Here is a 10,619-nt window from a genome sequence, read left to right on the forward strand (position 1 = left end):
GCTGCCCTGGCAACGAGTGATGAGGAATCACCCCCAAAAGGTTGAAGAGAAGCCATGTACCCCCCAGGCTCGGAGGATCACAGACACCACTCCCAGTAGGAAACGTAGGGTAGTGAAGTATCAGAGGGGTAGCCGCGTTAGGCTGGATCTGTAAAAAGCAACAGAGAGTCCTGGGGCACCTTATAGACTAACAGACGTATTGGAGCATAAGCTTTCGTAGGTGAATGCCCACTTCGTCAGACGCATGTAGTGAGTAGGGGTGGTTGGAGACTCTCTTCTGAGGAGGACAGAGGCACCCATCTGTCGCCCGGACATGCCAGCCCGGGAGGTATGCTGCCTGCCAGGGGCCTGTATCCGAGCCATTACGGAGGGATTGTTGAGGATCATCTGGCCCTCTGACTACTACCCCATGCTACTCATCCATGTGGGCACTAATGATACTGCGAAGTATGACCCTCAGCAGATCAGAAATGACTATAGGGCTCTGGGAGTAAGGGTGAGGGAGTTAGGAGCGCAGGTGCTGTTCTCTTCAGTCGTTCCAGTCAAGGGTAGGGGTCTCGGAATGCCTGGCTGCGAAGATGGTGTTGCCAGGATGGCTTCGGCTTCCTTGACCACGGGATGCTGTTCCAGGAAGAAGGGCTGCTAAACAGAGATCAGGTCCACCTATCGAAGAAGGGGAAGAGCATGTTTGGCTACAGACTGGGTAACCTAGTGAGGAGGGCTTTAAACTAGGTTCAACGGAGGCAGGTGACCAAAGCCCACAGGTAAGTCAAAAGCAGAGACCTGGGAGAAGGGTCGGAATCTGATGGGAGCATGGGCTGTTATAGCAGAAATAAGGGAGAGATAAGTCAGAACGGGGGCGTTAAATCAAATCAGTAGCTTAGATGTCTGTATACTAAGGCGAGAAGTATGGGGAATAAGCAGGAAGAATTCGAAATGCTAGTAAATAAACACAACTATGACCTGGTTGGCATCATGGAGACTTGGTGGGATAATACACATAACGGGAATATTGGTATAGAAGGATACAGCTTGCTCAGGAAGGACAAGCAGGGAAAAAAGGGAGGAGGTTTTGCCTTATATATTAAAAATGTATACACTTGGACGGAGGTTGAGAGAGAAATAAGAGACCGACTTGTTGAAAGTCTCTGGGTAAGGATAAAAGAGGTAAAAAAACAAGGGTGATGTTATGGTAGGTGTCTACTACAGACCACCAAACCAGGTGGATGAGATTTTTTTTAAACTAACAAAATCATCCAAAGCACAGGATTTGGTGGTGATGGGGGACTTCAACTACCCAGACATCTCTTGGGAAAATAATACAGCAGGGCACAGATTATCCAACGAGTTCTTGGATGTAGTGGAGACAATTTTTTATTTCAGAAGGTGGAGATAGCTATCAGGGGAGAGGCTGTGTGACGGTGCTGCGGGAGCCAGCTGATGTCACTCAATTAGGGTGAACTGCAAACAGAACCAGGCAGACAAACCCCAGAAGCTGGTGGATATTCCAATACTTAGATTTACCAACCAGCCCAAAACAGCCTCTGTATTACCTTCACTGGTTATTCAGAAGTTCAGACAACACAGTTCCCTTAAAGTACCCAGCCTCAGGCCTCCATCCAGACACATATGTCAAACATATGATGATAAATTCTGAAAATCTTATTTCATCATATAAAAGAAAAGGTTCTCCTGATCCCAAAGGACCAAGTTCCAGACCCAGATCAAATGATAACTTAGATCTTACCCAAAATACACGCTTATAGCCAATTCTTATTAACTAAACTAAAATTTATTAAAAAAGAAAAAAAGAGTGTTGGTTAAAAGATCAATATACAGACAGACTTTAATTCAATTCTTGAGATTCAGGGACATAGCAGAGATGGGCTTGTAGTTGCCAAAAGTCCTATTAGAAATAGTCCATAGGTTATAGTCCAATGTCCATGCTCAGGGTGACTCCAGTCAGTGACTGGGGATCTCAATCCTTATGGCTTAAGGTTTCCCCCTCTTCAAACCCAAAGCAGATCTGAGATGAAGGATCGAGTCCCAAGGTTTTTATACATTTCCTGCAGCTTTTTGGCCTGAGAAAACAATAGGCTTAACTTTCCTTCTTCCAAACATCCTGGCAATTAGCACAGGGTAATTTATCCATTAAACAGTTCAGCTACAGGTTACCACAACCTTCGAAGAGACAGAGACAATAATACTATTTCCCTCAAGTATCTTCCTAAATGTTAATATTCCTTTTTTGATCTTTGAATCAAAGCTCTAACAATAGACAAGACTTGTTTGCTTACATCACAAGACCTGAGCAAACATCTCCCCTTCTATCTCTAACAATGCGGGCTGCATTTCAAAGCTCTGTTCATTTACAGATCTTCCTAACCAGTCTCTAAAGTTCGGCCATGGGTCAGGTCAGTCTGTGAGTTAATTAACTCTTTCTGGCCCTGTCCCCTTTCAATGAGATATTATATTACACTCAACGTCACAGGCAGTTCTAGATTTGATTTTGACAAATAGGGAAGAACTGGTTGAGAATTTGAAAGCAGAAGGCAGCTTGGGTGAAAGTGATCATGAAATGGTCGAGTTCACGATTCTAAGGAATGGTAGGAGGGAGAACAGAACAGTAAAGACAACTGATTTCAAGAAGGCAGATTTCAGCAAACTCAGGGAGCTGGTAGGTAAGATCCCATGGGAAGCAAGTAAAGGGGAAAAACAATTGAAGACAGTTGGCAGTTTTTCAGAGACATTATTAAGGGCACAAGAGAAAACTATCGCACTGCATAGGAAAGATAGGAAGGATGGCAAGAGATCACCCTGGCTTAACCAGGAGATCTTCAATTATCTGAAACTCAAAAAAGAGTGGAAACTAGGTCAAACTACAAAGGATGAATATAAACAAACAACACAAGTCTGTAGGGGCAAAATTAGAAAGGCCAAGGCACAAAACGAGATCAAACTAGCCAGAGACATAAAGGGTAACAAGAAAACATTCCACAAATACATTAGAAGCAAGAGGAAGACCAAGGACAGGGTGGGCCCGTTACTCAATGGGGGGGGGGGGGGGGGGGGGAAGGAACAATAACAGAAAATGTGGAAATGGCAGAGGTGCTTAATGAGGTCTTTGTTTCGGTTTTCACCAAGGTGGATGGTGGCGATGGGACGACTAACGTAGTGAATGCCAGTGAAAATGAGGTAGGGTCAGAGGCTAAAATAGAGAAAGAACAAGTTAAAAATTACTTAGACAAGTTAGATGTCTTCAAATCACCAGGGCCTGATGAAATGCATCCTAGAATACTCAAGGATCTGACTGAGGAGATATCTGAGCCACTACCAATTAAAATCTTTGACAAGTCATGAAAGACGGGAGAGATTCCAGAAGACTGGAAAAGCGCAAAAATAGTGCCCATCGCTAAAAAGGGAAATAAGGAAAACCCGGGGAATCAGGGGTCGCAGGTTTGTAGAAATTTTGGTGGTGCCCAACCCCCCCCCCAAACTTTGCCCCCCACTTGCCTAAGGCTCTAGGAGGGAGTTTGGGTGGGGGGGAGGAGCTCTGGGGTGCAGGCCCTGGGCTGGGGCAGGGGATTGGGGTGCAGGATGGGTGAGAGGTTGGGCTCTGGGAGGGAGTTTGGGTGGGAGTGAAGGAGGGGGTCTGGGGTGCAGGCTCTGGGATGGAGTTTGGGTTCTGGGTGCAGGAGGGGGTGTAATGATGCTGGTTCTGGCAGGACCCAACTGAGAGTGCCAATTCAGGACCAATTGCTTAAAACAGGGCAGTTACAGCCCAAGGCTGGGGTTTTTCCACCTCTAAAGCAAACCAAACCATCCAGGCAAAGAGGACTTCGGTCTCACCCCACTGGCTAACCACAAGTCACACAAGCAATTCCCTTAGACACTCCAGTTTCCCAGTATCACCACCAGTGCCGCTCGTTATGGGGACAAATGGTTATGAAAACCAATACCCCAGGAATAGTAAAAAGGTTCTCCTGATCCCATAGTACCAAGCCCCAGACCCAGGTCAATATACAAATCAGATCTTACCCACAAATCACGCCATTGCCAATCCTTCAGAATCTAAAATCTAAAGGTTTATTCATAAAAGGAAAAAGATATAGATGAGAGCTAGAATTGGTTAAATGGAATCAATTACATACAGTAATGGCAAAATCTTGGTTCAGGCTTGTAGCAGAATAAACTGCAGGTTCAAATCAAGTCTCTGGAGTACATCCACAGCTGGGATGGGTCCTCAGTCCTTTGTTCAGAGCTTCAGTTTGTAGCAAAGTCCCTCCAGAGGTAAGAAGCAGGATTGAAGACAAGATGGAGATGAGGCATCAGCCTTTTATAGTCTTTTCCAGGTGTAAGAACACCTCTTTGTCCTTACTGTGGAAAATTACAGCAAAATGGAGTCTGGAGTCACATGGGCCAGTCCCTGCATACTTTGCTGAGTTACAAGGCGTATCTGCCTTCTCTCAATGGGTCAATTGTATAGCTGATGGTCCTTAATGGGCCATCAAGCAGGCTAGGCAGAGCTAACACCAACTTGTCTGGGGTGTCACCCAGAAGCATAGCATAAGTTTGAAGTACAGACAGTATACAGCCAATATTCATAACTTCAACTACAAAATTGATACACACACAGACAACATAATCATAACCAGTAAACCATAACCTTGTCTGAAACACCTCATTTGACCCCCTTTATACAAGATTTGGTGCCACTACAGGACTTTGGTTGCATCCATGTTCTATATGGTCCCAGTTCAAGTCAATAACGTGACAGGGGGTGAAGGTGCAGGCTCTGGGATGGAGTTTGGGTGTAGGCTCTGGGCTTGGACAAGGGGTGAGTGTGCAGGAGGGGGTGAGGGGTGCAGGCTCTGGGACAGAGTTTGGGTGCTGGCTCTGGGAGGGAGTTTGGGGATGGGGGGCGGAGGGAGGGGGTGCAGGCCTTACCTGGGGCTCCTAGGCAGGGCAGGCCAGGAGTCTCCATGTGCTGCTATCCCCAGGCACTGCCCCCGCAGCTTCCTACTGGCTGCAGGGGAGCTTGGGGTGGGACACAGACCCATCCCGCCCAGGGGCTGCAGGGAGGGGCCAGCAGCCGCGTGGAGCGAGCAGGGAGGAAGCCACTCAGCTCCATTGCGCTGCCAGTGGTAAGTGGGGGCCCTGGGCTGTTTTAAATGGCCCGGGAGCGGAAGGCGGGGCCGAGGGAGAGACCTGGCCCCAAACATTGCTGGAGCCGGGTCCCGGGCCAGGAATATTCCTGGTGCCCAGGCACCACGGGCCCATAGGACTTGCCGCCCATGCGGGAAATTACAGACCAGTCAGCTTAACATCTGTACCAGGAAAGATAATGGAGCAAATAATGAAGAAGTCAACTTGCAAACATCTAGAAGATAATAAAGTGATAAGTAACAATCAGTATGGATTTGTCAAGAACAAATCGTGTCAAACCAACCTGAGAGCTTTCTGTGACAGGGTAACAAGCCTTGTGGATGGGGGGGAAGCGGTAGATGTGGTATATCTTGATGTTAGTAAGGCTTTTGATGCTGTCTCGAGTGACCCTCTCATAAACAAACTAGGGAAATATGATCTAGATGGAGCTACTATAAGGTGGGCGCAAAACTAGTTGGAAAACTGTTCCCAGAGAGTAGTTATCAGTGGTTCACAGTCATGCTGGAAGGGCATAACGAGTGGGTCCCGCAGGGATCAGTTCTGGGTCTGGTTCTGTTCAGTATCTTCATCAATGATTTAGATAATGGCATACAGAGTACACTTATAAAGTTTGTGGACGATACCAAGCTGGGAGGGGTTGCAAGTACTTTGGAGGATAGGATTAAAATTCAAACTGATCAGGACAAACTGGAGAAATGGTCTGAAGTAAATAGGATGAAATTCAATAAGGACAAATGCAAAGTACTCCACTTAGGAAGGAAGAATCACTTGCGCACACACATACAAATGGGAAATGACTGGCTAGGAAGGAGTACTGCGGAAAGGGATCTGGGGGTCATAGTGGATCACAAGCTAAATGAGTCAACAGTGTAACACTGTTGCAAAAGAAAGCAAACATCATTCTGGGATGTATTAGCAGGAGTGTTGTAAGCAAGACAGGAGAAGTAATTCTTCCGCTCTGCTCCGTGCTGATAAGGCCTCAACTGGAGTATTGTGTCCAGTTCTGGGCACCACATTTCAGGAAGGATGTGGACAAATTGGAGAGAGTCCAGAGAAAAATGACAAATATGTTGAAATGTCTAGAAAACATGTCCTATGAGGGAAGATTGAAAAAATTGGGTTTGTCTAGTCTGGAGAAGAGAAGACAGAGGGGGCATGATACCAATTTTCAAGTATGTAAAAAGTTGTTACAAGGAAGAGGAAGAAAAATTATTTTTCTTAACCTCTCAGGATAGGACAAGAAGCAATGGGCTTAGATTGCAGCAAGGGCAGTTTATGTTGGACATTAGGAAAAACTTCCTGTCAGGGTGGTCAAGCACTGGAATAAATTGCCTAGGGAGGTGGTGGAATCTCCATTACTGGAGGTTTTTGAGAGCAGGTTAGACAAACACCTGGCAGGGATGGTCTAGATCAGGGGTTCTCAAACTTTTGTACTGGTGACCCCTTTCACACAGCAAGCCTCTGAGTGCGACCCCCATTATAAATTAAAACACTTTTAAATATATTTAACATCATTATAAATGCTGGAGGCAAAGCGGGGCTTGGGGTGGAGGCTGACAGCTCACGACCCCCTGAGGGGTCCTGACCCCCAGTTTGAGAACCCCTGGTCTAGATAATACTTAGTCCTGCCTTGAGTGCAGGGGACCGGACTGGATGCACTTCCAGTTCTAGGATTCTGGAGAACTCAAATTGCGATTTGATTTCTAAGGTATAACCTACTTTGATCTGTACACTTATTTCTTAGAATCACTACTCCACCTTGCTGTAGTTAATACATCAGTTTTATATTTTACCTAAAACAGGGGGGCTGGAGTGAAGTGCATGGAAAAAAATCTTAGCTCAGTTAACAAAAACTTATGCACGTCCTTTCCCCATCGAGGGAGGGGAAGATTGGGTAATAAACTTACACTGGTCAGGCTTTTAACCAGGGTAAGAAGTACAATTCAGGGGTGCAAGACTGGGGAGCTAGGGGAACTGGCTGGAGCCTCTCTATTGTTGGTTCATGAGTGGCTGGCAAAAGCATTCATGTAACGCAGCTGGGCGTGTCCCAGCCTGTGGATGTTTGTGTGAGTGCAGTAGGTTTGCAGCTTGTCACAACATCTCAATGTGAAAGGAAGTTCAGACTGATGGGACAGAAGGCTCAGTGGTACTTCGGTTTGAGGTTGTACCTCAGGGAACCTGTCACACCCAGGCTCTGAGATACACTGTAGTTTTTGTTTTGTTTTTCAATCCAGATGTACCCTAAGAGGAATTCCTCTCTGATTCAACACTGATCCACTCTCCATCTCTGGTGCTATACTGCTGGAGGGGCTGTCTTTTGGACAAGACGTTAAACCATTTGTGGTCGCTGAAGATCCTAAAGCATTTCTTGTGTGCGTGTCCTTATCTGTCCTCCAGTGTCCTAGTGAAATTTCAGTACAGGTAATTACAAAAACAACAAGGAGTTCGGTGACACCTTAAATACTAACGGATTTATTTGGGCATAAGCTTTCGTGGGTAAAAAAAACTTCACTTCTTCAGATGCATGGCATGTGGACACCTCAGCAAGAATATGGGCAATGGCTACCCCCTGAGAGTCATCAAGCTATGCAAGGACATGTGTTACGCTCATGTGACCCTGGACTCCATCTTAGGCCAGTACCTTTCCACAAGCAGAGACAGTACATTTCCAGGCATGTGGCAAATGATATAAAAGACCCCTGAGCTATCTCCATTTTGTCTGTTTCCTGCCCTGATTCTCTGGACGGTAGATTTACAAGTAAAAGGAGCATTTTGAACTACGGACTGAAGACCTTCCAATCTTTTGGACGTTATCAGAGAGAGACTTCACAGGCGAGCAGGCTATTCCATCACTGCTACAAACCTGATATAAGGACTTGTGTGTGTGTCTGTTTTTAGTTACTCAAGGATTGACATCTGTCATAACTATAAAGGGAAGGGTAACCGCCCTCCTGTGTACAGTACTATAAAATCCCTCCTGGCCGGAGACTCCAAAATCCTTTTACCTGTAAAGGGTTAAGAAGCTCATGTAACCTGGCTGACATCTGACCCAAAGGACCAATAAGGGGACAAGATACTTTCAAATCTTGGTGGGGGGAAGGCTTTTGTTTGTGCTCTTTGTTTTGGGGGTGGTTCGCTCTTGGGACTGAGAGGGACCAGACATCAATCCAGGCTCTCCAAATCTTTCTAAACAAGTCTCTCCTATTTCAAACTTGTAAGTAAACAGCCAGGCAAGGCGTGTTAGTTTTTATCTTTGTTTTCTCAACTTGTAAATGTACCTTTTTGCTAAAGTGTTTATCTCTGTTTGCTGTAACTCTGAACCTAAGGCTAGAGGGGATTCCTCTGGGCTCTTTAAGTTTGATTACCCTGTAAAGTTATTTTCCATCCTGATTTTTACCTTTTTCTTTCATTAAAAGTCTTCTTTTTAAGAACCTGATTGATTTTTCCTTGTTTTTAGATCCAAGGGGGTTGGATCTTGATCCACCAGGAGTTGGTGGGAGAAAGGAGGGGGATGGCTAATTTCTCCTTGTTTTAAGATCCAAGGGGTTTGGATCTGTATTCACCAGGGAATTGGTGAAGAATCTCTCAAGGCTACCCAGGGAAGGGAATTAGCATTTTGGGAGTGGTGGCAGCGGACCAGATCTAAGCTGGTAGTTAAGCTTAGAAGTTTTCATGCAGGCCCCCACATTTGTACCCTAAAGTTCAAAGTGGGGAAGCAGCCTTGACAACACCACTGTGATTATTGGGTAAGATCTGAGTTATATATTGACCTGGCTAAGTGGCTGATCTCTTGAGATTAGAAGGACCCTATATTTGATGAAATTGGTTTTCGGTAACCACTCATCATAGAATCCAGTATCTGGGTGGTGAAACAAGGGCTGGAGTGCCTGAAGACTGTATTTTTGACTTCTTGTTGTGCAGTGTGGCGAGACAGAAGTTTAATTTTGTTACTGGTTTGGTATGATCTAATAAAGAACCACCAGCAGTTTGGGGTGAGTCTACCCTATTTCACAGCAGTTTGCCCTGAGTTTGGCACTGTCAGCCGTGACCCACTGAGGCACAGTGACACTGGGTCCAGTCCCCCGCTCCAATGACTCATTTATCCACAGCAGAACAGCTTGTCTAAATGCATATTATCGATACCTGACTGCCCCTCAACAGATCCTTAATTAGTGGGCTAACTCTGTAGGTCCATCACTGAAGAACTGGTTCTTGAGCAGGTTTTTGAATGAGGCCATTTGAAAGCAGTGCAAGAGAATCCACCAAGTGGACAGATGTACTCTACCTGTGAAACAGTAGCTGGAAGGTTTGCAAAAGAAAAGAACGATGGTCTCCAGCAATACCCCTCTGTTCTGCCAAGTTCATACGTCTGACATTTCGACTGACTCAGCGGTGGCACCTGCAATTAAAACAGGAGCAGATTAACAGAGGCCAGACCCTGCAACAAGCAGATTACAAGGCATTTCTAATGTTACAGCTAGACCATCAAGCTATCCATCCTATGTACCTCATGGTGGTATGAGTGCCTAGGTGTTAAAGAAAAACAGTGGATACAATATCTTATGGCTGAATTCATCGCACAGTAGGATGTAGAGAACATCCCATGATGATCTCATGTGGAGATTAGCATGGTATAAATGATGGCTAAAAATACAGAGTGGGTTTATGTGTCACTCTTGTAAGGAAAATCAAGATCTCATCATTCACCTTTGGACAAGGGCGTCAATCAATGCAGAGGAAAAGATACTTCTGATACTTCTTAAAAGTTATAACATTACCAGAGACATCACGGTGAAGTGGTCGGGGAGGACCGGGATTCTGCTGACTTAGGTTATATCCCTGACATCCTGTCTGAACATAGTCAGTAAGGAGGAGTAACTAGACTGAGGTTGTAACGGTATATAAGAGCAGAATGCTATTAGTATCCTTACCAATGTGCCCTCTCATTTTTTACATCCATGTGCAGAATGAATTTTGTCATGTGCACCAATATGGAGGAGATGTGTGGCTGTGGTGGGGCTGAGGGGCCCAGGGCTGGGGCAGAGGGTTGGGATGTGGGGGGGTGAGGGCTCTGGCTGGGGGTGCAGGCTCTGGGATGGCACCAGGGATGAGGGGTTAACAAGGGGGCTCAGGGCTAGGGCAGAGGGTTGGGGTGCAGGCTCTGGGGTGGGTCTGGGGATGAGGGGTTTGGAGTACAGGAGGGTGCGTGGGGTGCAGGGTGTGAGGGCTCTGGGATGAGGGGTTCGGGGTGGGTGAGGGCTCTGGCTGGGGGTGGGGATTCTGGGGTGAAGCCAGAGATGAGGGGTTTGGGGTGCAGGCTGCCCCAGGGCTGTGGTGGGGAGAGAGGCGCCTGTCCCCGCCGCAGCCCTGCACGCCCCAACTTGCTCCCCACCCACCCCCACCTCTGTCCTCTCCAGGCCCCTGTGGCTGTGCACCTACGCAGCCCTTGATAG

General features: G+C 46.4%; 1 protein-coding gene across 8 annotated transcripts in view; it reads right to left on the reverse strand.

Annotated features, from left to right (window-relative positions):
• Positions 1–558: 558 nt before the first annotated feature.
• The window catches only part of DCTN3 (dynactin subunit 3), an 18,980-nt gene continuing 8,919 nt past the window's right edge, over positions 559–10,619 (reverse strand). For 3 of the 8 annotated variants that reach the window (XM_026661298.2, XM_026661296.2, XM_029913873.1), the window contains one exon: positions 8,945–9,565. The gene's annotated coding sequence lies outside the window, so the exon portion shown is untranslated. Of the gene's footprint in view, positions 664–2,040; positions 2,082–2,147; positions 2,182–3,103; positions 3,209–6,774; positions 7,568–8,944; positions 9,566–10,619 lie in introns of those variants that run through there. The other 5 variants (XM_029913870.1, XM_029913868.1, XM_029913871.1 and 2 more) reach the window with 5 other exon arrangements.

Source organism: Terrapene carolina, unplaced genomic scaffold (genome assembly GCF_002925995.2).
Source record: "Terrapene carolina triunguis isolate 2854851 unplaced genomic scaffold, T_m_triunguis-2.0 Scaffold998, whole genome shotgun sequence".
Classification (NCBI taxonomy): domain Eukaryota; kingdom Metazoa; phylum Chordata; order Testudines; family Emydidae; genus Terrapene; species Terrapene triunguis.